This window comes from Trachurus japonicus, chromosome 7, assembly GCF_045865225.1.
Source record: "Trachurus japonicus isolate A0001 chromosome 7, Traja_1.0".
Classification (NCBI taxonomy): domain Eukaryota; kingdom Metazoa; phylum Chordata; class Actinopteri; order Carangiformes; family Carangidae; genus Trachurus; species Trachurus japonicus.
Window position 1 is genome coordinate 1655224 of NC_140913.1, and position 6000 is coordinate 1661223.

General features: G+C 42.0%; 1 protein-coding gene across 4 annotated transcripts in view; it reads right to left on the bottom strand.

Annotated features, from left to right (window-relative positions):
• Positions 1-5148, bottom strand: part of magixa (MAGI family member, X-linked a) — a 77276-nt gene extending 72128 nt beyond the window's left edge. For 3 of the 4 annotated variants that reach the window (XM_085780749.1, XM_085780750.1, XM_085780747.1), the window contains exon 1: positions 4646-4893. The gene's annotated coding sequence lies outside the window, so the exon portion shown is untranslated. Of the gene's footprint in view, positions 1-4645 lie in introns of all 4 variants that reach the window. The other variant, XM_085780751.1, reaches the window with a different exon arrangement.
• Between the last annotated feature and the right edge of the window lie 852 nt (positions 5149-6000).

Below are 6000 nucleotides of genomic sequence, written 5' to 3' on the forward strand. Positions count from 1 at the left end.
CTTCATCCTGTTCAGTGTTTTGTGTGTGAACTGCTCCTTTATGCAGAGCTAAAATAAACCTATCCTAGAGATTAAACTGTATAGGCTAATGTCATTGTCACCTCAGCGTTTTACAGAGAACATGAGGTGATCAGATTTCAGCCTCAGACTTGTTTGTTTGTTTAGTTGTTGTCATTGTTGACTTGTGCTTTCATTACATTCCTGTGTGAGTTTCTGTCAACTGGTTGTGTACCTGTGTGTGTTCACTAATCTGTCACCTGCTGGAACGCTGGCTAAATATTAACATGAGGAAAACGCCTTCCCAGCACACCCCTCACACACTCACACACTTTTTCTGCTTCATCTGAACAACATGGTTTCACTATCATATTATTCCTCCACAGAAACAGTCTTTGTTACCTACCTGCAGTATCTTATCAAATGGAAATAGCTTCCAGCTAAGGTGTTTGACATCACAATAGGTTCAGTTTATATTCTATCTATTCCAGTTTTGACCAGTTTAACCATCTACAACCAGAGTAGTCTATAACAGAATATGTGTTGACATTTGTTCTCGGGCTTGTTGCAGCAGGTTCTGCAGGATCGTTAGCTTTATTAGAAACATACAAGCTAAAACATGCTAAACAACCATTAACTAAAAGAATAATTAAGCACTAACGCTGCAGGAGAGAGAGGAAGACTCTGGACACATGTGACCAGCTCTTCATCTTCAACACCAGATCCTCAATTTAGCAACTGTGCCAACTCCAGCATATCTATGTTGATGCTTTTGCTGATATGTTGATTCATGTGCATTGTCCTAGTCAAATAAATAAATAAACTCCCACATATACCACATGTCAGCAGGTTCCTCATTGTCACTGACAGAACAGTGACCACCTCTACACCATCTCCAGCAGGTTGTCGAGTACCTGCAGCCTCTCACTGTTGTGTTACTGTGGTGAAAAATACAAACAGCACTGTCTTTAATGTAGCATCTATCACACCTGTCACTGCAGCCTGCAGCTACAGCCAAGCCACTTAGTTATATGTCCCAACATCATGTTTTACAGTGTGTACAGTGAAGGACACTGGAGAACAGGAGGCAGAAACAGAGGAGGAGGAGGAGGAGCTGGTGATGACACCTCCTCTCTTCCATATTTTTACACTCTTCCTGTAACTTAGTGCTGTCAGCAGCCCCGAGCACCACCCACCTGGACCCACCTAGTAGCTACACTTAGTACAGAATTTATATATACATACCTACACAAACACATATCATCCACATATACATACATACATAAATACCAATACGCATGCATACACATACACATATCTACATACATGTCCACATAAACATCCATATGTACACACACCTCCACGCATACAAACATACATACATGTCATGTACCCATATAATATACCAACATCCACCTTCACATTCAATAAACACAAACACAAACACACACACGCACGCACGCACGCACGCACGCACGCACGCACACACACACAATATCTTCCTAACACTTGGTGCTACCCAACATCTCCCTCATCCCTGTACCTCTGGAAAATAATATCTTTGTACCTCATTTTAAACTGTGTCATGTTAGGACATTGCTTCAACTCCGTAGTAAACTTGTTCCATAGAACAACTGACTGAAACACAAAAACCTTTCCTGTTTGTGCGAATTAAAGTTAATTTTTCCCCTTAAATTATAAGTCCCCACATGAATACTGAATAATTTCTGTAGCCTATATTTATTGGTAATAGATTATTTTTAGCTTTGAGCTGTGTGATAGTCCACGATGTCTGTAAATTTTTAGTAATTTGGACTGTAGAAATAATGAGTTTGTGTTTTCCTGATAGCCAGCATTGTGAATGATCCGTATTGCTCTTTTTTGCATGGTGGTTGGTTAGTGGCCGTAGTGATGTTTTGTAGTTGTTGCCCCAAACTTCAGCACAGTACTGAAAGTATGGTGAGACCAGGGAACAGTAAAGAGTGTGGAGTGATTTCTGATCCAAAACCTTTTTTCTTTGTTTATTATTGCAATGGTTCTTGAGACTTTGGTTTGTACATGTTTGATGTGTGATTTCCAATTGATTCATCTATGGTTACCCCCAAAAAATTAATTTCATGAACTCTTTCTATTTCAACTCCATCTATTTTTATTTTTACCTGAGTATTCAGTGTACCATTTCCAAACAGCATTATTTTTGTCTTGCTAAAATTTAATGATGATCTATTTCTGTCGAACCATTTGTTCAGTTTGTTCATTTCTATAGTAATGTCCTTCTGTAGTTATCTCCGTAACAGAAAATATTTGTGTCATCTGCAAACAACATGAAATGCAATATCTTAGTGGTCTTACATATATCATTAATGTACAGAATGAACAACTAAGGGCCCAACGCTGACCCCTGGGGTACACCACAAGCAATGTCCAAACACAAAGAAACACAATCACCCAATTTCACAAACTGCTGTCTCCCACTTTAAATAACTGTTTACCCAATTCAGCACTACTGTATCCCTGATAGCATATCTTTCCAGTTTCTTGATTAATATTTCATGGTTGATTGTGTCAAAAGCTTTTTTTAAATCAATAAATACTCCAACAGCATATTGCTTGTGATCTATGGCATTTGTGATTTCTTCTATTGCCTCTATTATTGCCAATGATATTGCTCTGTTTGACCGAAACCCATACTGATTCTCTACAAGTATTTTGTGCTTTAGAAATTAGATGAGTCCAATTTGTGGTTCAAGAGTTTTTTCCAGTATTTTTGCAAATTGTGGTAGCAAGGACACAGGTCTATAGTTTGTGAGATGATGTTTGTTTCCATCCTTATACAAAGGTATGACTTTAGCTATTTTCATTTTTTTGGGAAATGAACCAGTTTGAAATGATAAATTACAGATGTATAATGGCTTTGAAATTTCCCCAATGACCTTTTTTACTAGTGACATATTTATATCATTAAAGTCAGTGGACTGTTTGTTCTTACATTTTTTAACAATATTCAAAATTTCATTTTCATCCACTGCTTGAAGAAACAATTAGCAATGATTTATCTCTAATAGATGCTCATCATATGTCCTTGAGTCAGGGATTTTCTTTTTCAGGTCACACTTACAAAGAATTCATTGAAACTATTTGCCACATTTTTCATGTTATAATTTTCAATATCCTTATCAATGAAATACTTAGGCAGATCCATTTTTTATAATATTATTTAGTATTTTCCATATTTCCATTTTTAATATCATCTCTAATATCCTCTTATAGTAATATTTCTTACTTGTCCATATAACATCAGTTAACTTATTTGTATATTTTTTATATTTATATTCTGCTTCTTTAGTTCTCTGTCTTATGAAATCTCTGTAAAGTGTATTTTTCTTTTTACAGGCATTTTGTAGACATTTTGTAATCCGAGGACAATTTGTGTTTGCTAGTTTTCTGTTATATTTCTTAATTGGACAATGCTTATCATATAATGAGGAAAATATTCTTAGAAACTCGTTATATGCAAGGTCAACATCTTTTTATCTGTATACCATATTCCAATTACACTCCAATAATTAATTTTGTTCATTTGTGTTATTTGTTTGTAGTACACCATCTCCTCGGTAGTATCTCTGTAGTACACCATCTCCTCTCTGATCTCCTCTCCACACCACTTCCTCCTCGATATACCAACTCCTCTGTAATATGCCACCACCTCTCTCCTCTTTATCCCTTACTTCCCCTTTCTTTCCTGGTGATGCTCCTCCTTGGACAGCGCCTCCTCTCAGTGCCTCAATACATCGTTTCTTCATATAACAGAACACCTCCTTCCCTCAGCGTCAGTGAAACACCAATCTGCTCCTAAAAACACCAAACTGGACATGTGTCCAGAGTCTCTGATCCAGCAGCAGTCTGAGTGGTCTGAGCAGCGTGTTGTTGTTGACCTGTGATGAACAATGAGGAGGTTCTGTTCATGCATCATGGTGTTTACTACTGAAAACCACAGCATGCACCTCTGCCTGTGGAAAGTAACACACCAGCTCCTCTGTAGGCTACAGTAACACACCACCTCCTGTCCTCATCAGTGACCCACAGCTTCATACTGTACCCAGCTCCTTCTTACACCTCCTCCTCCTCCTCCTCTTACTCCTGCTGCCATTCATTAGAAACGGTCAGAGCAGACAAAGAGCAGCTTCTATAGCGCATATCCAGCTGCTGTCCACCGTGCAAACACACACACACACACACACACACACACACACACACACACACACACACACACACACACACACACACACACACACACACACACACGGTCAACTCCGTTCACTCACTCTGATCCCAGAGCAGCTGGTAGACTAGTTTACAATGGTGGTTTAACAGGGTGACAGATGAGACCTTCAGGCACACACTCACAAACACACACACACACACACACGGTGGTAGTGGTGGTAGTGGAGGATGCTCCTCATCCCGGCAGCAGGCTGCATGTCTCGGCTGTGAATGTGCTGACAGCGCCGTTTGTACCTGCAGGAGAAAAAAAAACGCTCCGACAAAAAAAAACCGGGTTTCTCGGTCAAAACGACCGAGAACGCGCCCCGGTGCCTCGTGCTACAGAGATGGCAAAAACAAACCGGGACCCCGCTGGTTCCGTTACCTTCATTCTTCCTGCCGTTTTCCTCCGGTTCTTCTCCTCCTCCAGCGCCGCGCGACGCGTCTTTTCTCCGCTCCGGTTAAAAATCCTCTCCGGGCTTTTAGCGTATTGATCTCTCCCTCGGTGCCGCCGCTGCTGCTGCTGCTGCTTGCGTGCGTGCGTGTGTGCGCGAGCGTACGCGGCGATGGTGCGCGTGCACGCGTGACAGTGCGTGATGTCCACTGCAGGTAAAAATTCAAAGCTTGAAAGGTGGAAGATCACACACACACACAAGCACACACAGTGTTACACTGAAAGACGCGTGCACGCACCGTGCACTGGTATTTAAGTGTAACATTGTGTGTGTCTCTGTGTGTGTCTCTGTGTGTGTCTCTGTGTGTGTCTCTGTGTGTGTCTCTGTGTGTTTGTGCCCGCAGGTAGCTGACTGTGCAGCAGCTTAATGGAGCTTTACTACACAGTGAAAGCAATGACGACTAGTGTCTCTCTACCAACCTCCCTCTCTCTCTTTCATAGAGGCAATAAGGAAAGAGAGGGTGATGATAAGGGAAGCGCGTGCGTGTGGGGGTGGGGGGGTGGGGGGGGGGTGGGGCACCAGGAAGGAAAAAGGGAGGAAGTATGAGAGAGAGAGAGCTCCACCTTCAGAGGGAGGAGTCTGCGTGATGAGGGGGGTATTCAGGGTAATAGGCTGACATCAGCAAGAGAGAGAGAGAGAGAGAGAGAGAGAGAGAGAGGAGTTGGGGGGGGGGGGGGGGGGTCCAGATTCACAGATGACCAGACACCAAAAGCACATCACAGTATGACAGTATGTATGACAGAGGAGGAGGTGTTGATAAATGTGAGGTGAGGTCACAGAGGAGCTGAGGAGGAGCTGGTGTTGAAGAGGAATGAGCCTGGTACTCTACAGTCCAGTTCTTGACTTCTGATGCACAGGTGAGCAGCACATCTGGAAACAGCTGTCTGCTGGAGCTGGACCAGCACATTGTGCCTGGTTGCCACGGCTTCAGGTGTCTCTTCCTGTGCAGCTTCACCCTCACAGTCGTCTCTCAGGTTGATTCCTGGTGACTTTAGTTCAGCCTGATGTCACTGCTCATTAGCTGCTGTTCTGTTTGGTCCTGTTTCTTTAACAGCAGAAAAAAGCCGGAATTCTTTCTCTGTTTCCATAAAAAGTAAAAGTAAAGAGTCTATTCCCTGTTGACTCACTGTTGCCGATAGAAAACAACATCTGAGACAAGCACACTCAGTTTGATATGTGTGCAGACAGAGTGTTGTTCACTGATGTTCAATTCAAACATCACAGAGCAACAGTAAACAGACACATAGAAATACAGAGGTATCATTCTGACCTCTGAGTTCTGGTA